Below are 25,109 nucleotides of genomic sequence, written 5' to 3' on the forward strand. Positions count from 1 at the left end.
ATGATCCTTGTTAGCTCTTCTGGATAACTCACTGAGCCTTCTATATCAGCACTTGCTGCTTCACTTAGCACTTTCTGAAAATAGCAGCTTTCCTGAAACCTCAAGAACCAACTTCTCCTAACTTCAAACTTTCCTTCTGCAGCTCCCTCACTTCTCTCAACTTTGTAGAATTGAAGAGAATTAGAGCCTTGCTCTGGATTAAGCTTTATAAGCAAATGTTGTGGCTGACTGGACCTTCTATCAAGACCACTAAAACTTCCTCCATATAAGGCTCTTTTGCTTTCTTATCATTGATGTATTCACTGAAGTAGCACTACGAACAAAGCTACTGGAGGTGATGGAATTCCAGTTGAGCTCTTTCAAATCCTGAAAGATGATGCTGTGAAAGTATTGCACTCAATATGCCAGCAAGTTTGGAAAACTCAGCAGTGGCCACAGGACTGGAAAAGGTCAGTTTTCATTCCAATCCCAAAGAAAGGCAATGCCAAAGAATGCTCAAACTACTGCACAATTGCACTCATCTCACATGCTAGTAAAGGAATGCTCAAAATTCTCCAAGCCAGACTTCAGCAACACGTGAACCGTGAACTCCCTGATGTTCAAGCTGGTTTTAGAAAAGGCAGAGGAACCAGAGATCAAATTTCCAACATCCGCTGGATCATGGAAAAAGCAAGAGAGTTCCAGAAAAACATCTATTTCTGCTTTATCGACTATGCCAAAGCCTTTGATTGTGTGGATCACAATAAACTGTGGAAAATTCTGAGAGAGATGGGAATAGCAGACCACCTGACCAGCCTCTTGAGAAATCTGTATGCAGGTCAGGAAGCAACAGTTAGAACTGGACATGGAACAACAGACTGGTCCCAAATAGGAAAAGGAGTGCTTCAAGGCTGTATATTGTCACCCTGCTTATTTAACTTCTATGCAGAGTAGATCATGAGAAATGCTGGGCTGGAAGAAACACAAGCTGGAATCAAGATTGCTGGGAGAAATATCAATAACCTCAGATATGCAGATGATACCACCCTTATGGCAGAAAGTGAAGAGAAACTGAAAAGCCTCTTGATGAAAGTGAAAGAGGAGAGTGAAAACGTTGGCTTAAAGCTCAACATTCAGAAAACGAAAATCATGGCATCCGGTCCCATCACTTCATGGGAAATAGATGGGAAAACAGTAGAAACAGTGTCAGACTTTATTTTGGGGGGCTCCAAAATCACTGCAGATGGTGACTGCAGCCATGAAATTAAAAGACGCTTACTCCTTGGAAGGAAAGTTATGACCAACCTAGATAGTATATTCAAAAGCAGAGACATTACTTTGCCGACTAAGTTCTGTCTAGTCAAGGCTATGGTTTTTCCTGTGGTCATGTATGGATGTGAGAGTTGGACTGTGAAGAAGGCTGAGCACCAAAGAATTGATGCTTTTGAACTGTGGTGTTGAGAAGACTCTTGAGAGTCCCTTGGACTGCAAGGAGATCCAACCAGTCCATTCTGAAGGAGATCAGCCCTGGGATTTCTTTGGAAGGAATGATGCTAAAGCTGAAGCTCCAGTACTTTGGCCACCTGATGTGAAGAGTTGACTCATTGGAAAAGACTCTGATGCTGGGAGGGACTGTGGGCAGGAGGAGAAGGGGACGACAGAGGATGAGATGGCTGGATGGCATCACGGACTCAATGGACATGAGTCTGAGTGAACTCTGGGAGTTGGTGATGGACAGGGAGGCCTGGCGTGCTGGGATTCATGGGGTTGCAAAGAGTCGGACACGACTGAGCGACTGAACTGAACTGAACTGAACTAAGAACTTTTCCTTTGCATGCCCAACTTGGCTGATTTGCAAAACAGGACTTGCTTTCAGCTTATCCTGGCTTTGGACATGCCTTCCTCACTAAGTTTAATCTTATTTCTAGATTTTTATATAAGATAAGAGACATATGACTCTTCCTTTTGTTTGAACACTTAGAGGCCATTGTAGGGCTGTTAACTGGCTTCATTTCAATACTGCTGTGTCTTAGGGAATAGAAAGGCCTGAGGAGAGGGAGAGAGATGAGGGGATGGCTGGTTGGTGGACCAGTCAGAACATATAGAACAATTAGCAGTTAAGTTAGTTGTCTCATATGGGAGTGATTAATGGTGTCCCAAACAATTACTGTAGTAACATCATGGATCACAGTCACCATAACAAATCTCATAATATGAAAAAGTTTGAAATATTGGGATAATTGCATAAATGTTACACAGAAATAAGAAGTGAGCAAATGCTATTGGAAAAATGGTGCCAATAGACTTGCTCGATGCAGGGTTGCCACAACTTTGTGTACGTGTGTGTGCATGCTCAGTTGTATCTGACTCTCTGCAACCCCATGGACTGCAGCCTACCATGCTCCTCCAACCATGGGATTTTCCAGGCAAGATTACTGGAGTGGGTTGCCATTTCTTACTCCAGGGATTGAACCCAACTCTCTTGCATCTCCTGCATTGGCAGGCGGTTTTTTTACCACCTGCAACTACCAAATCTTACATAAATTTCCATTTGCAAAAAACACAGTCTGCAAAGTGCAATAATATAAAGCACAATAAAATGAGGTCTGCCTGTGTAGCCATCGAAAACCCAGTTTGAGTCAATTCTGACTGTGTTTGATAGGCTTTGCTAGTGTCCCAACATCTCATTCTCCTCTCCTTCCAGGTATAAAGAAGATGACATAGCCCTACTCTTTGAAGTTAGGTGTGTCCACATGAGTAATTTGGACCAATGAAATATGAGCACAAGAGTCCAAAATATTGAACTGCTTGTACTCAAGACAGCAAACACAGAGGCAAACCGGAACCTCCTGGTGAGACAGCAGCACCAGAATCAGTAGCATCTTGTCAGCCTGTGATCCTGACTGAAGTCTCTGTGGAGCAGACCTACTCCTCACCCTACACCTCCATCTCTAGCTGGCAGGTAAGCAAGAAATCAACCTGTGCTATTTTAAGCTATTGACAGTGTGAGGTTGTTACTTTCCCCAAGATATCCTGACTGCCTCACTAGAGAAGAAAGTTTCAGTGTTTCAGCATCTCAGCCTTTCCAGGCTTTATCTTTCCAGAAAGATAACAACTTTCAGGAGTTGGGTATCTGAAGTCTTGGCAAGCATCCCAAGAATCAAAGTGCTCACTAGGCACTTCCTACAATACTGGTCTTGCCTGTGTTACTGGGTTCATACCTCAGTTTCCCCTCTGAGTAGTGACCTGACTCTTCGGTAGCCTGGCTCTCTTGGACTCTCCATAACATCACGATCAAAGTCTCCATTACAGTGCGATCAATTAGTGGGCTTAAGAACACTTGATATGAGATGAAGAGGCTGAGAACAAAGCAGGAGCTGACAGTCTTCATAAGTGAAGTACATTGGTAGCAAGTCAGACCACTGTGCAAAGCAGAAAGTAAAAATTTCCAAATTGAAACCATCTGATGGGACAAATGACAACTCAGGATCTTGCCTAAAGGTTGACATGGTTTTTGATGCATATAACTTTTCTGGATTGGGCAGAAGGAGAGATAAGTGTGGACTTTGCTATACCCTCAGCCCTCGGGGTATGTATGGGGCCGGGCTACTAGCTTCGATGATTCTGGCTGAAGGATAAGGAAAGAACAGTTGCATCAGCCAGCGTTCACCAAGAACTGTGTGGGCCTACCAAAAATGTAGGAAGATTTGGACTTTTCCCGTAAGAAGCCCTTATGTTTAGGGTAAGAAGAGTTAATATACATGAAACACTCTGCAAGCATTATTAAACAATAGGTACTTTATTGTCAGCTTCCATTGATGTGCCTCTAGCTACCATAGGATTGCAGACAAGAGAAAGATGAATCTCTGGGGAAAGTCAAACAATTTTCACACAGAAGGTAAATTTTTATATGGAGCTTAAAGGAAGGGTGGAAACTGGATAGAGTAAAGGAAAGAATAGAAAAAGAGTAAGCAAAGGCCTTGAAGTAACAAGAGGGAGTTGTGTTAGCAGGAAGTCAACCAATGAGAGAATAGGGTGTTGAGCAGTGAAAATAATTTGAGGTTGAGGGGTGAGGGATTGTCTAGAAGGGAGCAAAACTTGGCAAGCAGAGGAATTTACACTTGCTGGGGGAGAAACTGAAAATCCTTAGAAAATTCACCCAGAAGACACACTGTGAAATAAACATCTGCTGAAAGTCCAGTCTCAACTTAGACACCAGCCTCATGAAAATGCTTAGCATTTCCAGAGGTCACGCTGCCTGTGGACTGAGAGCAGACCTGGGTTTTCAGCGTTTGAACCCACGGTCCTTCCATTCTTGCCCAGACCTCTCGAGCCTCTCTGCAATGTCACCAGCCATGTGTCCATGGGCACCTCCTGTCACCTATACTCTGACACCATCCCCTGGTCTGAGCGAAGTGACTGCATCCCGATACTGAGGCTTCAACAGGTCGGAAGCATATTCTCACCTTGTTAACTCTGGGCCCCTATTCCTGGACACCTAGATTCACCTTTCCACCCTTGTTTGGAGCCCCAGGGCAGCCCAGGTCCTCCTTTTGCTTCTTGCTTTCAGAGAGCAGGCAGAAGGAATCCATACTAGCCTATAGGACCAGAGTTACACGGGGCCCTGAGCACTTTTCAAGTGAGAATCTGCCTCAATTTGTTGTGAAGTTCTTTGGTTTGTTGATTCAAGCCTATGATCTCTAAAACATACATATCTAAGCTCTAGTTCATGAATGCTTTATGTGCTAGACATCATATAATCTAAGAGTTAAAGTGGAGGAATCAAGCAATTTCTTGGCTAATTAATCTTTGCTGCTGCTGCTGCTAAGTCCTTCAGTCACGTCCAACTCCATGCGATCCCATAGACGGCAGCCCACCAGGCTCCTCTGTCCCTGGGATTCTCTAGGCAAGAACACTGGGGTGGGTTGCCATTTCCTTTTCTAATGCATGAAAGTGAAAAGTGAAAGTAAAGTCCCTCAGTCATGTCTGATTCTTAGCGACCCCATGGACTGCAGCCTACCATGCTCCTCCATCCATGGGATTTTCCAGGCAAGAGTACTGGTGGGGTGCCATTGCCTTCTCTTGCCAATTTGCAAATATATGAATGTTTTTAGAAACATTTTAATCTAAATTTTCCTGCAAATTTGTGAAGTAGAAATCCCAGACATTGGTGGCAGATGGTGGACGAAGGGACAAAAGGTTCAGAGAGCTGGGAATGTTCAAGTAACCCTCCTAGGTATGGTGAAGGCTGGGATGTACCTCCCAGACCCCTCTTCAGCAACGAAGGGCTTGTTCCCAAGCTGCTTGGAGTGCGAGCAGTTGACTGCCCCCAATTGTCTGTTCTTTCTAGAACTGCCCAAAGTGGAACAGAGCTGTCTTTCTCAGGGCTGGGCCCCTTCCTTCCCAGGGGCAGTCTGCATACAGTGACTGTGATAGGAACTTAAGTGTCTGGCCCCTCTTGATCCAACTCAGGACAACTTAGAAGGGCCTGCCCCACCTGAGAGCCACCAGAACCATGAGGAATACATTAATGCAAGGGGCACCCCCATCACTGAGAAATCAGTACCAGCTGTCCTCTGCTGACCAGAGGACATGATGGGAATCGCTGCTTTAAACTGCACTCCCTGTTAGCAATGGGCATGCTAGCTTGGCTAGCGAAACAAAGTCAGCCGGTCATATGTAATGATTAGAAGAGAGGAGGGTCTGATAATAATGAGTGTGCAGGTCAGCAAGGCAACCAGGACAGAGAGCTGTGAGCTGACTAGTAGAGCACGGAGTTCCCAGGCTTCCCACACTGTGCAAGCAGCCAGCAGGGCGTTGCTAAGTCTATAGACAAGGGAATCAAGGATGAACAATCAAGAGATTGAGCACAGTTGCCTCAATAGAAGTATGACTCGTTGCCCAGTTTCTAGATCTGAGCCCATTGCCTGAAGGAGAGGCCAGGACCTATGAGAAGGACCCAAAAACACCATGGCAAAGGTTGACAATGATTATTCCCCAGCCCTTCCCTAAAGGTAACTACCATCATGATTCAAGAAACCACACACTAGAGAAAGGGGAATACCTAGATATTTAAGGACTGCTGGACAGAAAGTCTGTGGTGATATTAATACTTGGGGGCCCAAAGTGGTGATATTGATATGTTCAGGTCATCGTGGCCCCTGTTAGAATGGGAGCATATGGAGGCCAGGTAATAAATGGAGCTCCAGTCAGGCTTGGCTCACAGTAGGTCTGCTGGGCCAATGGATCCACCCTGTGGTCATTCCCTTGACTGCTGATTGATTGTATAATTGGAAGAGACACACTTGGCTGTTGGAAGAACCCCCACACAGGTGCTCCTTGGGCTAGAGAGTAGGAGCTATTGCTGTGGGGAAGGCCCCCGACCAAGACAGTCAATGACAAATGAGGCGGTTTTCTATGTGGGAGTGGCAAAGAGTAAAGCCACCCCTAAAACCTAAAGCATACACGAGGTGGGATCTCCATCATACCCTCACTTAATTCTCCAGTGTGATTTCTACAAAAAACAGAGCGATCAGGTTGGATGATTCTCAAAACTCTACCAAGTTATAGCCCCAGTTGGAACCATTACACTAGAAGTAATGTCTTTCTAGAGCATATTAACACCTTGCTTAATGATCTTAGTTAACTCTTCTGGGTGAAAACATAGCTTTGGGTGCATGGTATAAGGGCATTGACCTAATAATGAATTAACTCGTTTCTGTTTCTATCAACAAGGAGAATCAGAAGCAATTCAAATGGAACTGACAGCAATAGACATTTACAGTCTTGCCTCAGTTGATGCATACCTCCCGCCCTCTCAGCAGAGTCTGAAAAGACTACAGAACATGCACGTTCACTATGTCCACAGGGTCGTGTTCATCCACTTGGATGAGCATCCCCTGAAGAGCAAGGACATTGGAGACTTTGTGGGAAGAAAGATCAACCTACTGATAGGTAGACACAGGGAGCAAGGACGAGAACACTAGCTAAAGGAGGGAGAGGAGAGAGGAAAGCTAGCTAGTGAGAAAGATCTTGAGAGGATGGAATATAAAACCTTCTGTCAATACCAAGCAATCAGGGGCATTCCAGGACATCCCACCCCTTAGAGGTACTACTGTATCTTACACCTCTCACAACCAAGAAGAAAGCGCCATGCCTGATAAGAGTCTTTGGGTTTGGGGGAGAGAGCACATTCCTAATCTGAAAACACACAAGTGACATGGAGGGCTGCCAGCTGTGAGCGGGGCTCAGAGGAAAGGACATGCAGCAGGTTCAGAGTGTGGTACGAGCAGCCTGCCACGTAATCTAGCTGACCCAGAGGATCTTATACTCGAAAAGGATGTTGTGCAGAATATATGGCAACCCCACAGGAGAATCATAATATAGAACTCTAAGCGTTTGGAGCAAGGGCATGCCATCCATGGCAGAGACCTAAACACAATTCAAAGGAGGACTCCCTGCAAGCTGCTGGACCCTGGTAGAGATGGATCATCCAATCATGATACTAAGGGATCATGCAGCCGGAGCTCCCCATTATGGAGGGTCTACCAGACTCACCAAATCACAGGGTTGGTCAGGCACACAAGCCATCAGTTGCAAGACAGAAATAGGACATCCAGGGTCAGGCATGGGCAAAGCCAGAAGGTGAAAACTACAGAAGCCTGTGCCATCCACCACTGTTGTACTTGACCTTAGCTAACATCTCTGACCAGATGGGAGGCCCGTTATGACTACCTGATGAAGGCAGGAAAGAGCCAAGCTTGATTTATGGATGGCTTGGTGTTGGAGTACAAGTTGAAAATGGACTCCTAATTTGCTGCAGTCACATGAAGTGGTGGCCTGCAGCAAGAGGGGAAATCCTGCTAATGGGCAAAGCTTTAGGTGGTATATCTGATCATTAACTGTGTATGGAAAGAGAAGTCAGCCAAGGTAAGAATTTTCTAGACTCCTGAGCAACAGTAAATGGCTTGGCTGGACAGGGATGTAACACCAAGATGTTTGCAATATCAGAGACAAAAAAAAAAAGAGAGAAAGGAGCATGTTGATGGATGAAAATCTTTTCGTATTAATGCCCATAAGAGAGTAAACACCATGGAATAAATAGACAACTAAACAACCAACTATTCATAATAACTGAGCCAGTTGATATCAGCCAGCCTCTGTCATTAGCCACTCTAATCCTGGTGTGATGGGCTCATGAATAAAATAGCCACTGTGATAGTGACAGAGGGTATACTTGGGTTACTACTACTACTAAGTCGCTTCCGTCGTGTCCGACTCTGTGCGACCCCATAGACGGCAGCCCACCAGTCAGGCTCCCCCGTCCCTGGGATTCTCCAGGCAAGAACACTGGAGTGGGTTGCCATTTCCTTCTCCAATGCATGAAAGTGAAAAGTGAAAGTGAAGTCACTCAGTCATGTCCGACTCTTTGCGACCCCATGGACTGCAGCCCACCAGGCTCCTCCGTCCATGGGATTTTCCAGGCAAGAGCACTGGAGTGGGGTGCCACTGCCTTCTCCATACTTGGGTTCCTACTCACCAAAGCCAACTTAGTTATTGCCACTGCCAAATGTCTAATTTGGTGCACAAAGACCAGGGCTGAACCCATCCCTCAAGGAGTCCAACCAGCCACTTGGTGGTAAATTGATCAAAGGGGATCCCTTTCACCCTGGATGTGGCAATTCTTGACTGAAATCAACATATATCCTATTTGCAAGGCTTTGACCAGTTGACTACAGATGTTTAATCTACTGACATTCATGTAATATGTCACTTATTATCCACTTAAAGTCCACTGAATGTTACCTCTGACTTTGGGACCCACTTTATAGAAAAGGAGGTTTGGCAGTGGGCACACAACCAAAGGATACATTAAATATCATCACACACAGAATCTATAGACCTGATCGAGCAATGAAATGGTTTTTTGAGGGCACAGTGCAAGTGCTAGTTTAGAGATGAAACCTGCAAGAATCAGGATAAGACATACGTCTTTAATTAACAACCATCATATGTTGTTGTTGGGGACCAAGAAGTAGACGGCGGAGTGGCCCTGCTCACCATCACTCCCAGTGGCCCACTTGAGAAATCTGAATTCTCCATCTCCACAACTTTAGGTTTCATGGGGCTAGAAGTCATGGTTTCCAGAGAGAGGGAGGGGTCCCCGGCTTTGGACCAGAGACTCACCTGATAATCACATAGGTTTTCCAGTGATTCCCAGCAATGTCCAGTGATACCCAGTAATAACCAATAATGTCAGGCAAGTCCCTGAGGAATCCACATGTAACTGAATTTCCCTAGAGTAGAAGTCTCTTGTGATTAATTTCTTGGGAGCTTTGAAGGTGAAGTCGCTCAGTCGTGTCCGACTCTTGCAACCCCGTGGACTGTAGCCTACCAGGCTTCTCCGTCCATGGTATTCTCCATGCAAGAATACTGGAGTGGGTTACCATTTCGTTCTCCAGGGGATCTTCCCGACCCAGGGATTGAACCCGGGTCTCCCGCATTGGAGGCAGATGCTTTAACCTCTGCGCCACCAGGGAAGCCCTGGGAGCTTTGAAGACAGCCCTAAAGGAGCATTAGAGACAGGCTTATAGTCAGATATTCAAAAGTATGAGTACGCCTGGGTCCCTCTCCTTTCAGAGAGCCTCCCGAGGAGCACCCTTGGGAAAAGAAGATCAGGGCTTCCTCACAGGCTCCTGAATGGGTTATACAGGTGTGCAGGGAGGGGATCTTGCTCCCTGAGCCTGAGGGCAGCTGGGTGGGGTCTGAGGCAGCCAGTGAGAACCTCCAGCAAAAAGCAGCCTTTTCCAGATCTCCTCATTAGGTTGTTGCTGCTGCTAAGTCGCTCAGTCGTGTCTGACTCTTCGCGACGCCATGGACTGCAGCCTACCAGGCTCCTCTGTCCATGGGATTTTCCAGGCAAGAGTGCTGGAGTGGGGTGCCATTGCCTTCTCCCCTCATTAGGCTACCCTCATGAAAAACTCGACAAGCATCTGAATGGAAGAAGGGAGGGTATAGGAAGCCAGATGAGTCTTGTTTTGATGCTGCTGACTTATGCATGAATGGATCAAAGTGTGAATTCTCTGGATTTTATTTAGATTTCCTTACATAATTCTCTATAGAACTGTATTGTTTCTCTTTTCCATGGCCAATTAAATTGGCCATCAGATCTTACTATAAGGAAAAATTCACCTGAAAGAGCGTCACCTGGCTAAGTGATGATACTTGAGCCAGAAGTGCTGAGTCAGTTTAGAGCTGGTCCTCACTCAGGCAGGCATTCTCCCTTGCTGGGGTGAAGGGCTATTGTACCCAACAAATGAGAAAACTTCTTCTTTTCTGTTATACTATTTGCCCTTGAGGTATAACTAACATACTTTTGAATCTTCCCAGGCATCTTTCTTCCCACCCATCCCCCTTGATGGTACCATATGCTTTCATCTTAGAAAGAAATGCTGGGTTTTTTTTTTTTTTTTCTTTCCCTTTGTTCACTGCAGGGCAGTGTCAGACAGCACGTCTATCCAGGGAGTAAGACTCAAGGAGACTGTAGGGGAGAGGCATTGCTTCTGGCAGGAAGCCATGCTTGCTGAGCTTGTGGTCTACCTACTGGGTCCTCCGTCATGGCCTTGGGCAGGCCACTTGACCTGGGCCTCAGAGGGATTCAGTCATTAATGTAGAGCAGCTGGTGGCTTAGGGTGAACTATTCTGATACCCAAAGAGAAAAGAAGCCTCGTGATTACCCAGAACGGATGCTGTGACAGGCTTACACAGAACTCCTCAACTCAGAATAGGAAGTTTCTCACTTCTTTGTGTGAGTTTTCTCTGGTGTTTGAGTCAGAAGCAAATACAGGCAAAGTTACACTGGTTCCTCCAGTCTTACCAGCATTGGCTCTGAGGGCAAAACAGTGACTATTCCAGATTTTCATCTCAAAACCAGTGCGTCGACTGTTTGTCTTCCCGCTGCTGGGAGGCAGGCTGAGCGGGGAGCAGGATGCTAAAGGGTCTTCTGTGTTTATCACCTCTTGTTTTTTATGATAACTTTATGTGGTCTTTCCCAGCTACTGAACTTGTACAGATCAGGACAAGGTCTCTTTGCTTTTACTTTTCTCCTTTATAACAGCAAGCAGATTCTCCTGAGACCGGAAACATTTGTTTTCTCAGCCCACTAACTCCAACTACAGTACATTTCCTCCTTATCATCACTATTTAGTCTGTAATTATTCCAGTCTACTAACTCCCACAGAGGTTGGGGATAACCATGGCTAAATTGCATAAATCACTGATTTTGGGTCCTTCATTGTCATTAATAAACGCAGGACATGGGAGTCCCTAGAGGTCCAGCTCCTCAAATTTGATGAACGCTTATGTTTACCATCCAGGGACAGAAACAGAAGCTATTGGCAAGGACTTTGCCATGAAGATCAGAAGTTTCATTTAATCTATCATGATTGCAGGTTCTGTTTATTCTCTTGTTGTCAAATGGCTAATGATAAGCTGATTTGGTTAAGTTATGAGAATGACATCTAAAACAATGAAGAAGTGAAATTCTATTCAGGTACAATCTACCTCTTCCCAAAGTTATAGATCCCCAGATCTCAAGTTACCCTGATGTTTGGCTCTACAGAAAATTGAAAGGAATCCACCTAAAACACAGTTGTTAAAAATAGCCCCTCCCACAATATTTTCATTTAACCTTATATATGAAAGTTGTTTCATTGAATGGCCAGTGAGCATCATCAATTGTAGCAAAGGGGACAGGCGACCTTTGGAGTTTTCCCTCAGTCTCAATTAAAAATCACACTGGCCTGCAGAGCTGATTAAGCTCTGTATGGTTAGATGTGCATATGTGGAAGTTCTAAAAGGAGTTCTCAACAGTCATCTTCATCATCAGCCAGTCAACACACAAATTGCATTAAAGCCCTGGATACAGAGACCAAGGAAGTCAAGAGCTACACAACACCCTGGATGCTTTAGAACCATTTATCCTGCAGGAAGCTATGTGTTTTTCTTGTGGGTCTTAAGTGAATTCATTGGCTAGAAGTCTAGCTGTTTTGGATATTAGGACATTGTGGTACACAATGGCAGGGGCCTGGGCTGTTGCTTGGCTTTGCATTGGTGATCCATAGTGGGAAGAAGGTAGCCTAGGGAGCCCCTGTAGGGCTCCATGGAAGTCATTTACATATGGTCTTTAGAAGTGTCCCTCTCTCACCAGCCCTTGGGGACAAGACAGATGGCAAACAGAGAAGGCTCAGGGAACCCCAACATCTGGCCAAATGGTTCCACGTAAGGAAAGAAAGTTAAATCTCTTTGATTCGAGTAGGTTACACACTCCTCCAGGACCTCTATCCTCTCTGCTTCAGGAACAATGCTCTTAAAGTTTTAGAGAGATTTTTGAACCCATTCAAAACCCAAGAATAGCTATCTCAGTAGAAAGAACTTATTAACCAGAGATTTACATAAGTGAAGCAAGTCAGTATGAGAAGAGACTCTGGGAGGAAGAAATGGGATAAAGAGAAAAGGGAGAGAATAAATAAATAGTTCAAATAAGAGTTTGACTTTATTTCCCATCATGCACTTTTCCTAAACCAAGATTTTTATACATTGCATCTATCGATATGAACTGGTTAAAAAATAAAGGAGAAGAGATCCTTAAATAAATAGTAAAGCTAATAGAGACTCAGGGACAGATCCTTCTCTCAAATGCACAGCTTGCTGCTCCACATATAGTATCTTGAAAAATCTTTACTGCCTTCAAAGATACAGCCCTTGGCACCAAGCACCATGCCTCCGAGTTTAGAATGTGGACCTCCATATTTATGTTCCCCAGATGGTGGAATTTATAAATGCACCATGGGGTGCTATTGAAATTAATAATTTAATTCATTTCCGTGATTGTGCTGTGATTGCTAGTCATTATGGCAGTAGCAGTTAGCAGAGTCTCTCAGTTCTGGGATGTAGCTGAAGGGTAATCTCAGTGAGAGTAATTCCTCTGTCATCCTATTTCAAATGCAGTCAGTCCCTTCTGAATGGGGAATAGCCAAAAGTTTCTGGAATGGAAATGAAGGCAGCATCAACCTAGTTAGATGAAAATGGCTTCAATTTATGCGATTTCAGAAGTTTGAAAGCAGTCCTCTAAGGACCAGTGAAATGATCTGTGATTGTTTAGCTTGGAGAAGGAACAGATACGAAGAGACCCCAAAGCACTGTCTCCAAACACACAAATCTCTCACTCTCTGTCTGTGGACAATCTACGTCCAAATGCTTGAGAATTAACTGCACTTTTACTTTCTATTCCCACTTGCCAGCTTAGCAAGGGAATATACTGGCAGCTGGACTACGTGACTTTTGAAGTCCCTTCCAGAGATTCTCAGAGATTCCCCGAGTCAACGGTGGGGTGGGGGGAATAGGGGAATAACAGCTCTGTATTTCCTCAAGGGAAGTCCTTACTTCTCTCAGCCTAATGATCTGGAAGCCTAACTGGGCAAGAGGGAACATTACTGGGCGTTGGCATGCACAAATTTGGCCAGTGTAAGCCCCCTGGGATTTTGAACCCAGGAGGCCGTATGTAACTGCTTTGGATTTATAAAGTACCTCTTTTTCTCTGAGAAACTTAAATCCATTTCCATATTCCCCTCATTATCCTCAAAGGTTTTGTTAATCACAGAAGTAAGGCCTGACCTCGAGATCCTCATTCAATAGCTAAAGGAAATAATCCCTCAAAACATGGGATATAGATTCTGCTACCTTAACTCCTCGCTTTGGCTGCATCCATTTGATTTGGCCTTTGGATGACTCTATTTCTGCCCAATCATCAGAGCCTGGATGAGTGGGGGGGAAAAAAGCAGAATGATTTCATATATCACTTCCACGGGCAATAACCCCACAGGGGGCCCAAGCTCAGACTCTGCCCACCACCGCATCCAAGAGCAGGGAAGAGTCAGTTGGGAAAGAGAAAGCAGATGAACACAGCCACTCCCAGCTCCCAAGAGGAGGACTAGAGCCCAGCAACTCCATAAAGACCAGACCCCTCTTCTCCTTCACTTCACACTTGTGTCTCATGTGGCTCAAGGCGCTCTCAGGAGAGACCCAGGACACAGAATCATAATCACCCTTTTGTCCCAACCTGGTATCAAGGAAAACTTCAAAAAGACTCTGCGTTTGGGAAAATGGCAACAAAAATTTGCCCGATAGTCATTGCTTTCCAGGAACTAGCCAGTAAATGTCCCTGAGGAGCTAAGTATGTGGTGACTACAAGCAGGACATCCCAGAAATTGTTCTGAGAGACAGTGGTGAGCATTCCATGCTAAATGTCCAGGACTCCTTCTTTACCTCCCTGAGGGTCTCACCTCTTGCTTTCCTGACAGTTTGGACCTCTTCAGTAGTACTTCTCACACTCTGTTTAGACTGCAGGCTCTCAGAGGGTGTGCCCCGTGCAGCTCCATAGCTGTCCCCATGATACCAGCACAGGGATTTCACATAGGGGAACGTTGGGAGATGTAACTGAATCACGTTCATCTGATTAGTGGAAACAGTAGGTACCACTGAAGGGCAGGTGGTGGAATTTGCTCTGTAGTAAATCCCCTACATAGCTAATTCCATTCCAAAAGCTCATTCATAAGCCTAATTTGTTCATAAGTCCAACAAAATTAGTGTAGGTACCCAACTAATGCAATCAGCTATATAGGACTGTACTGAAATAGGTTTATAATATTTTTCACATGAATAATACATAAAAAAACAAACACAAAAATTAAAGGAAACTTTTAACCTTACAGTACAGTACCTTGAAAAGTAAGGTAGTACAGTACAACAGCTGGCATACAAGGCAAGAAGAGTTACTGACTGGAGGAGAGGAGGTGGGAGACAGTAGAGCTGAAGGAGAATCAGCAATGGGAGACGGAGGGCAAGCTGCAATTTCACTCAGGCCCGACATTGATGAGTGCATGTTCTCATCCTCAAAAGCTCACAACTTGAAGATTTGTGTGCAGGGGACTTATTGTATTTTTTTTTTTTTTGTCATGAAAAGAAGAGGTAAGGAGAACCCAAACTCCTTAAGTATACTGCACCTTACTTATGTGACAAAAGAATGAAGTTAAGGTGGCGTTCTTAGAGATGGAGGATCTGCTCTACTTAGCAACAATGAGGCCACTGAGGGACGGGTGGGAGATTCGGAGCCACTGGTTTTGTCTTCTCTTCCCGTTGCTCTCATGTAGTTGCTGTGGTTGCTGTCGGTGACATTTCACAGGTCGTTAATTACTCTTGAAAATGCCTTCCCGTGACCTGGCAAAAGTACGAAGACAGACCCTTGGATGAAAAGTCCAGTGAATTAGGTCCTAATTCCAGCACTTTCCCCAACCTGCCATGTGAACTCGAGCAAATCTTGAGTTGCCCTTGTTTTCAGTTTCCTCTTTAAGAGTGCCATCATGGAAGGAGAGTAGGCCTAGGGGTCAAACAACCATGAGTTTAAACAACCATGAGTTTAAACACCACGGCTTGCTTTTATAAGTTATGTGACTGAGCAAGTTAATTCACTCTTAGTCTCTCGTTCTTCATTTCTAACACGAGGATCGCATATCCTAATATAAAACTTTAAGGGCTTGCCTCATAGCTCAGTTGGTAAAGAATCTGCCTGAAATGTAGGAGACCCCAGTTCAATTCCTAGGTCAGGAAGATTTGCTGGAGAAGGGATAGGCTACACACTCTAGTATTCTTGGGCTTCCCTTGTGGCTCACAAGAATCCACCTGCAATGTGGGAGACCTGGGTTCGATCCCTGGGTTGGGAAGTTTCCCTGGAGAAGGGAAAGGCTACCCACTCCAGCATTCTAGCCTGGAGAATTCCATGGACTGTATGTATAGGCCATTGGGTTGCAAAGAGTCGGACACAACTGAGCGACTTTCACTTTCAGAGAGGATCTTTAAATGAGCTCATACATGTAAAACACTTAGCCAAATACCTGCATAAACTAGGCAGCCATATATGTTATTTGCTTCATTTCTATAAAATGTGTGTTATAGGCTGAATGTTTATATTCCCTGCAAAATTCATACATTGAAATCTAATGCCCAATGTGATGGCATTAGGAGGTGGAGCTTTGGGAGGTAATTAGGTCACAAGACTGGAGGATTCACGAATGGAGTTAGTACCCTTATAAAAGAGGCTCCAAAAAGTTCCCTCACTCCTTCTACCCTGTGAGGACATGCTGAGAAGTCAGCCCTCTGCAACCTGGAAGAAGACTTCACTAGAACCCAACCATGCTGGCACACTGATCTTGGATTTCCAGCTTCCAGAATCTTGAGCAAAATAAGTTTCTACTGTTTGTAAGCCACCAGGTCTGGGCAGTTTTGTTATAGCAGAATAAGACAATGGGGTTTCATCTCCTCCTTGTCAAGTTGTTCTAAGGATCAATCTGGATTATAAACAATAAAGTTCCTGAAAACTGAAAAACACCTTGCATTTGTATTCACATGGGAACAAGAGAAGCAGAACATAAATACTGGGTTGGTGAGGAAGTTTCAGTCTTATGGAAAAACCCAAATAAACTTTCTGGCCAATCCAGTATCTAGTTACTATTGTATTATCCAAAGAAAAGTATCTAGTGTTTTCAAAGTATTTTTAAAACAAGTTTTAAGAAGGAAACCAACATGAATTGTTTTTTATTATAAGAAGCCGTTTGGAGGGGTGTGTAGGGAGAGGAAAGGAAACCCCGAGTGTGATAAGATGAGGAATGACAGAAGTAGTTCTAATTTACACCTAGATCCTGGCTCATCTGTAAAGTAAGTTCCGATCCGAACCAGACGTGTCAGAATAGGGAGATTGGTCCAATTTCAGTCAATCTTGAGTGCTTCATGCTCACTGAAAACCATACGAAGATGGGTAATGGCTAGAGGTCTTTTTTATAAACTCCTGCTGAGTGTGCACCCCACTCCAGTACTCTTGCCTGGAAAATCCCACGGATGGAGGAGCCTGGTAGGCTGCAGTCCATGGGGTCGCTGAGAGTTGGACACGACTCAGTGACTTCACTTTCACTTTTCACTTTCATGCGTTGGAGAAGGAAATGGCAACCCACTCCAGTGTTCTTGCCTGGAGAATCCCAGGGATGGGGGAGCCTGGTGGGCTGCCGTCTATGGGGTCACACAGAGTCGGACACGACTGAAGCGACTTAGCAGCAGCAGCAGCAGCTGAGTGTGCAGGCATCTAAAAACACCTTGGCCATTCTACTTCAGTGGCACAACTCTTTCCAAACTCTGATGCAGGGAGCACTTTTCCACAGAAAGTTTATAGTGCTCTGGAGTCAGCTATGTTTAGGAAAATCTTCACCCCTGTCTCAGATATTCATAGCACATAATGGTAAAGCTTCTGAGAGGTCTTGCAGAACGAAGCACATTTGTTTAACTCAGAATTTCCCCAACTAATTAGACCATAAGACTTTCCCCCTTTCCTTTGCAAAGTCACAATTCATAGCTGCTAGAACAATGTTCTGTACAAATATAAATGCAAGGAGAGATCTGGCCCCCCACCATGGACCCCACTCTGCTGTACCATGGCCACAGTCTGCCACAGAGCAAGGGTGGTGAGAAACAGCTTCAAGACCTTTGCTGGAAAACTGTGCATATTCTCCCATCAGTGCTGTGGAAACAGGATGTCTCTTGGAGGAGCAGAGGTTATAGAGGTATATTTCAATACAGCAAATATTCACCGCCACATAGCCACTGCAGAGGGTCTTGGGCAAGGGACACATATGTAGCCTCATCCAGTGCCAGAGAACGTTTCATTCTCAGATGCAGACATGAGCAAAGAGGGATACAGAGAGGGAGAAACCCGAGGCACTGCCCTCATTCCAGAACGAGAGAAGCAAATGCCCTGAAAGTCTACCCACACCCTCTGCTCTCCCTCCCCTGCTCAAAGCTGTTTCAGATCCAAAGAGCAGAGCTAAACTTACCATTGAGAGAAATCTGGCATCTTAAAGGTGGTTATACACTTTTCTAAATTCACTCTCTGAACATGGTTCTAGCAAAAGTTTGATTAAGAAGTAAAAAATCATATGGGGTAATGGACACAGGTTTCACATCCTTTTTTCCCAGTGCCCTGCGCACATGCGCATGCACACACACACACACTTATTCTTCTATTTATTTTCCTCCACTATTCAGATTCATTGGCATCATCCTTTCCTCTCAGCGATGATCTACTCCATTGTCTTCTTGCCACACAATCCAATTCAAGACAATTGTTTCTTATCCACAGTGTGCCAGGCACTGACTTAGAGTCATCCGTTCTCGGGGTCATCTTAGAGCAGAGTCATCTTGGACTCTGCCCTCTCATGCACAGTATTTAACTGATCACAAAATGCCATCGTTTCTACCTCTGAAATATCACCCCAGTATTACTAGCTCTACTTCCTTACTGTCCTCTCACACTCCTTCGGGTCTTCATCATTTCTTACCCAGAAAAACGCAGCCGCCTGATGTATCTTCCTGCCTCCAGCATCATCCCCTTCCACACTCGGGCAGCCAAAGATCTGATCATGAACTAATGATGTTCTGCATTACCTACAGAAAATGGCCCCAACGTTAGACAGCAACATGAAGAGCCCTTCACAGTCTGACCCATCATTACCTTTATGATCCAAGTTTTTCAGAGCACCTGTCATCTCCCTTACCTCCATCATATCTCCCCCAGCAACAATTGAGTCTCATTCATTAGTCTTAGTGTATAATGCTAGGTCTGGCACAAAGCAGGCGCTTAGCAAATGTATGTCAAATGGTATGTGGCACAGGTGTACGGATGAAAAAGTAAATGTATTCATTTACTACTGCAGCTGTAAAAAGTTACCACAAATTTAGTGGTTTGAAGCAACACTGAGTTATTATATTTTAGCTCTAGAAGTCAGAAGTCTAAAGTGGGTCAACAGGTTGCATTCTGGGGGTTCCAAGGAAGAACCCGTTTCCTTGTCTCTTCCAGCTTCCAGGGGCCACCTGCGTTCCTTGACGTGCAGCCCCTTCCTCTCTCTTCACATCACTCTAAACTCTGCTTGCTGCTTCTGCTAAGTCTCTTCAGTCGTGTCCGACTCTGTGCGACCCTATGGACCGTAGCCCACCAGGCTCCTCTGTGCATGGGATTCTCCAGGCAAGACTACTGGAATGGGTTGCCATTTCCTTCTCCAAAACGCTGCTCCTATCATCCTATATCCTTCTCTCTAGATCTCTGGCTATAACACTTCTGTATCCTTTTTATAAAGACCTCTGTGATTATATCATAAAGCCTCTCTGGATAACCATAATAATCTCCCCATCTCCAGTGCTACAAATCAATCATATGCAAAGTTCCTCTTACCATGTAAGGTAACAATATTCATCAGTTTTGGAGATGAGGATGTCAATGTCTTGGGGTGGGAGTCATTATTCAGCTTTTAACAGTGAATCAATAGACAAAAAAAAAAAAAAAAACAAGGAGTATCATAGTAGTATAAGCTGCCAGGGAAAGTTATACAAAGGGGAGTCTAAACTCTGCCTAGAAATCAAGGAAAAGCCTTACACAGGAGTTTTAAAGGGACAAAGGAAGTCAGCCCTTCCAAGTGGAAGAAACAGCATAACCAAAAGCATGGGGACAGGGGCTGGGGCCTGATAACGATGGAAGCATAGGTTTCAAGATCAGGAGACAATGAAAGGGAGAATGGACTGGAGGGCAAGGTCTTACATGCCATGCTAAAGGATTCTGGAATTTAATCTGAGGTATGTGTGAAATCACTTGGGAAGCAAGTTGGGGATATGACACAATTATGTTCTAGAACAGCACTATCCAATAGAACTTTCTGCAATGAGGCAAATACTCTGTATCTGCACTCTTCAATGGGGCCACCATGAGCCACGTGGACTGCTGAGCACTTAAATGTAACCAGAGTAACTGAGGAGCTAAATTTTCCAGTTTTACTTAGTTTTATTTAAACGTAAATAGCTCTAAGTGGCTAGTGGCTACCATACTGAATGACACTGTTCTGGGACGATCACCTGGAGGATGGATTGAAGGTGATTTCTAGATAATTTGTGAGGAACTAAGGGCAGGGAACCCAGAAGGCACCTGCCCAGATAATACGTGAACACTACCTGAACTCAAACCCAGGCAGCAGTGATGACAGTTGTAGAGAGATTAGAGAGGGTTGCCGTACTAGGAGGATTTGATTGATTGAACGTAGGCAAGTCTAGGATGAATCTCGGTTTCTTACTTGGGTGGCTGGATGGTGATATTCACCGAGCAAAAGGAGCAGAGTTTAAAAGTTACGATGATAATTTTAATTTAAGGTCGCTATTAAATGGAGACATTCTAAAATGAATGTTGAGAGCTCATGAGGGGCAGATCTGGGCTGAAGGTATTGCTTTGGATACTATCGGCACACAGGTGAGGGCTGAACCCCTGGGTGTGGATGGTTTTGCTCAGGAGGAGTAAGTAGCCTAGAAAAGCTGAGGGCATAAGACAGATCCTCAGGGAGGACCAGCATAGGCTGAGAAGAATGGATTCACGAGCTCTGAGGAAAACTAGGAGAAAGAGGAGCTTGGACTCCGAAGGAGGAAGTCGAGAAGGAAATGATGGAGTCTTCTCGTAGAAATCAAGTGTAACAGTGACAGAAAAGTTGTCAGGGGATTTGAGATGGGTAACTTAGCAAGAGCAGTTCCAGCAGAGTGCGGATGGGAGTCAAGGGGCAATTGGAAGCTGGAGGAATCGTGAGTAATTGTGAGGAAAAAGGCAGGGGCCTCGTTGTAGACCATAAGCATTAACTCTTGTTTCAATGAGCTTGACTGAGAGAAAAAGAAAAGGCGACCAGAGGGTAAAGGGGATACAAAGGAAAAGATGGGTGAGATTGGCTCCCATTTACACGCAGAAGACACAGAGCCTAAAGCTTGAGGGGATGCTAAAAACACTGGAGAGGAAAAAGGGGGCTGGGTAACACTGCCAGCTGTCCCAGCCAAGCAGTCTATGCTTGAGTTCTCCATACGATGAAAGCGCACAAAAACATAGATGTGTAGACTGCGTTTCAAAAACCCCACTTGAAAAAATAATTATATGTGCATAACTAGTACAGTCTAATGTAAAATATAAGGTATAACATAGATTTTTATCAGTGTGCTTTCCCTGCCAGGCCATTTTTGGTCCACAAATTTAATTAAAGAGCGTCTGGTATTTCTGTCAAAACCTCTGACACATCAGAAATGTGTCTCTGCTAGAGCAAGGTCTCTGCATCACAGAGAATATGCTCCTGGCCATTTGAGGCGCTACGGTCTGAAGGACCTTCTTTCCAGAGGCTTCAGAGGAGACTTTATGGGAGCAAAGTGCCAAAAGTGTAAGATCACGCTCAACTTGCCCCTCAGGTTCCCCCACTGCCCCACCACCGCTACCCTCCACTCTCTCTCTCTCTCTCTCACACACACACACACAGATGCAACTGTTTTACATGAGGATAGCAGTCTTAGTCTGTTCTGACTACAAAAAGGCCATAGATGGGGTGACTTACGGATGACAACAATTGATTTCTCCCGGTTCTGGTGACTGGCTGGTCTCCTGATTCATACGTGGCCGTCCTCTGCACGTTCACAGCAGAAGAGTCTCTCTGGAGCCTCCTTTACAAGGGCAGGAATCCCTCCGATGGGGCTCTGTCCTCACGACCAATCACCTCCCAAAGGCTTCACGTCAAACACCATCACGTTAGGCCTTAGGTTTCAGCATGTGAATCGGAAGGCGTGGCGGGAGAGGAATACAAGCATTCAGTCCACAGCAATGGGATAACACAGTTCTGACCTGGGCTCTCTCCCACTTTCCCTCTGACGGCCACCAGTAGGCTTAGAGATGTCTCTGAGAAGCGGCCTCGGCCTTCCCTGGTGGCTCAGTAGTAATGAACCCGCCTGCCAGTGCAGGAGACATGGGTCTGATGCCTGATCTGGGAAGATCGCACATGCTGTGGAGCAACTAAGCCCTTGCAGCACAACTATTGAGGCTGTGCTCTGGAGCCCGGGAGCCGCGACTATGGAAGCCCGCGCACCCTGGAGCCTGGGCTCGGCGGCAAGTGAAGCCACTGCGATGAGAAACCCGTGCGCCGCAACTAGAGAGGAGCTCCGGCTCGCCACTAGAGAAAAGCCTGTGCAGCCACGAAGACCCAGCACAGCCAATAAAAAAATAAAACCAGCGGCCTCAGCAGAGTCACGGGAACTAATGAGAAGAAAAAGTCAGGGAGAAACAGAAGATGGAAACGCAGAAAATGCAGAGGTCCCTGCAGGAAGGAGACGGAAAGTGATACTCATGACGCTTGAGGGGAAAGAACGCGAGGAGGAGGCTGCGGAAAAGGCCAATGCCGGTGTCTGCTGCTGCTCCCTGAAACCTTCTCATGTCCCCACAGCATCGGCCTGTGCGTGCTCATCCAGTTGAGTCTGACTCTTTGTGATGCCATGGACTATAGCCCAGCAGGCTCCTCTGTCCATGGGATTCTCCACGCAAGAATACTGGAGTGGGTTGCCATTTCCTTCTCCAGAGGATCTTCCCGACTCAGGGATTGAACCCAGGTCTCCTGCATTGCAGGTGGATTCTTTACCACTAAGCCAGCAGGCTTAGTTATCATCAGGCCATAGTCCCAGTCAAATGCTGGGGTTGAAGATCTGTTCAGTGCTAATGGGACTTTAGTGGGAGATTTCTTTCGTGGCACTCCAAATGGTGCCTGCCTCAGTTCAGTTCAGTCACTCAGTCATGTGCGATCTTTGCAACCCTATGAACTGCAGCACGCCAGGCTTCCCTATCCATCACCAACTCCTGGAGCTTGCTCAGACTCATGGCCATTGCGTCAGTGATGCCATCCAACCATCTCATCCTTTGTCGTCCCCTTCTCCTCCTGCCTTCAGTCTTTCCCAGCATCAGGGTCTTTTCTGATGAGTCAGTTCTTTGCATCAGGTGGCCAAAGTATTGGAGCTTCAGCTTCAGCATCAGTCCTTCCAATGAATATTCGGGACTGATCTCCTTTATGATGGACTGGTTGGATCTCCTTGCAGTCCAAAGGACTCTCAAGAGTCTTCTCCAACACCACAGTTCAAAAGCACCAATGTGCCTGGCCAGGTGCCTATTTATTAATGCCTGTTGGTTGACGCTGAAAGAAAAGACAGGGGACCTTGCAAATGGCATAGCCAACGTGTCTCCCTGAGTCTCCAAGGAAAAGAGAACTTGCAAAATAGCTCAGATCTTTTTCTACAAAAAGCTAGCCAATAAGTGAGAGAAAGAAGAAACTTCAAGCTGGAAGAGAAATTTTAGGTTACTTATTTTCAGATAAGGAATATGTGGCTCCGAGATGCATTATTAATAAATGGCCCAAAGAAATAAAACAGAGACCAGGTCTCCCATCTCACTCACTTTCTACCTTCTTGGAGGTTTTCAGATTGGGTTCCCTGGAGGCATCCTGGAGAAAAGGGTGGAAGAAAGCCCAGTCCATGAGCAGATTCTGATTTCCCAACCCCTTCAACCACGTTCACACATAAGTCATTCCTTGTTGTCTCCTCTAGACACACACGCACACACACACACACATGACTTCTGCACAATACTTCATTTGAAGCAAATTTCTCTTCCTAAAACTAAGTTTAAAAAACACTGCCTTATACTGTACTTCTATTTATTTATGTTTTATGTACAGCAAGAAACTAGGCCTTGTTTTAAAGACTTATTGCCAAATATAGAAGGCTTTTTTTTCAGTATGAATATGATATGGAACTGATGAGGGTGAGTGGAAAGTGAATTCATGCAGCAAGATTCACATGTTGTAGATATACGGTTCACAGAAGAGTGTTTAACAGTAGTTCGCAAACTTCTTTGTACATAGAGATCACCTGGAGAGCCTGGTAAAGTACACATCTCAGGCTCCACACCAGCATCTCTGATGCAGAAACGAGGGGGTGGAGACCAAGAATTTTCAACAAGTTTTTAGATGTGGCCAATGCTGCTGGTCCGGAGGCCACAGTTTGTGGAACACAGACGCTGAAGAGGAGTTGCTTCTAGAGGAGGTGCTTGCTTCCAGGTGCTCATGCTTCCAACTGAACTTCCAGTGCACAGCAAGAACTTCTTTCTGAGGTAGTATTAATTCAATTGGCGGAAGTAATGTCTGAGACATTTTAAGAAATGGAAAAATGCTTATGTTATAATGTTGAATAAAAAAGAATATGATTTCAATGAGAAAAGAGAATAGGAGAGAAACTGAAATGTGCTAATTAATTTCCTTGCTGCACAAAGCAGACTTTATTTGATCTCTAGACATTATGTAGATACGGTAGTTGGTGGTTGGTGTGGGAATGAATGCTTATATCTATATGTGTATCAGAGCTACTCATCCATTTAAAAACTATTCATAAACATTGGGGTCTGAGGTGGAAATAAATTTCTATTTATATGCATATGAGTGTCATATGCACTCATTCCTTCCACAAATATTTATAAATGCCTACCAGATGCCAGGCACCATGCCAGGCACGGGGGAAAAGACACATGTTCATTGCCTGCAGTCCTGTGAAAGAAACAGGAAGTGAGATAAGAGCTCATCGAAGTGTATGGAAAATTCTATGGAGGGGGAACCATTTGGTTTGACAGATACTGAAGTCCATTTTGGACAATTTAAGTTTGAGTTTGTGGAATATCCAGGGAGAGAGATCAAGTAGAAAGCTGGAACATGCAGAACTCATGAGGGTAACCTGGGCTGGAGGTGTAGATCAATGACTAATCATAGGCATAAATGATTTCTCTGTGACTATGAGTGAAGTGTGAGGAAAAGAATACCGTCTAGATGAGAAGGAACCAGGAAAGAAGATTGAGAGGCTTACTGTGGGGGTAAAGATAAAATGTAAAATTAAGGATATATTAATATTCCTTTTATTAAACAACAGTGATTTATTTGCTTGAAATCAGATTCTTTTAGTAATTTTGTCAGTATACCTTGCAGGAACGAGATGATATGCTGAATTACTCATAATATGTCTTATACTTCCTGGTGAAATCAAACCTTATGTTTTCATATAAGTGATCATATCTTACTTAAGTGAAGAAAAGATTGTCCTCACAAACATAATGCTAAAACCCTAGTTAATCATCTTTCTAGGGACTTCCCTGGTGGTCT

General features: G+C 44.8%; 1 pseudogene; it reads right to left on the reverse strand.

The window, feature by feature from the left end:
* LOC120880433 overlaps positions 1-25,109 on the reverse strand; it is a 92,715-nt pseudogene that overhangs the window by 17,272 nt on the left and 50,334 nt on the right.

Source organism: Oryx dammah, unplaced genomic scaffold (genome assembly GCF_014754425.2).
Source record: "Oryx dammah isolate SB20612 unplaced genomic scaffold, SCBI_Odam_1.1 HiC_scaffold_21, whole genome shotgun sequence".
NCBI lineage: Eukaryota > Metazoa > Chordata > Mammalia > Artiodactyla > Bovidae > Oryx > Oryx dammah.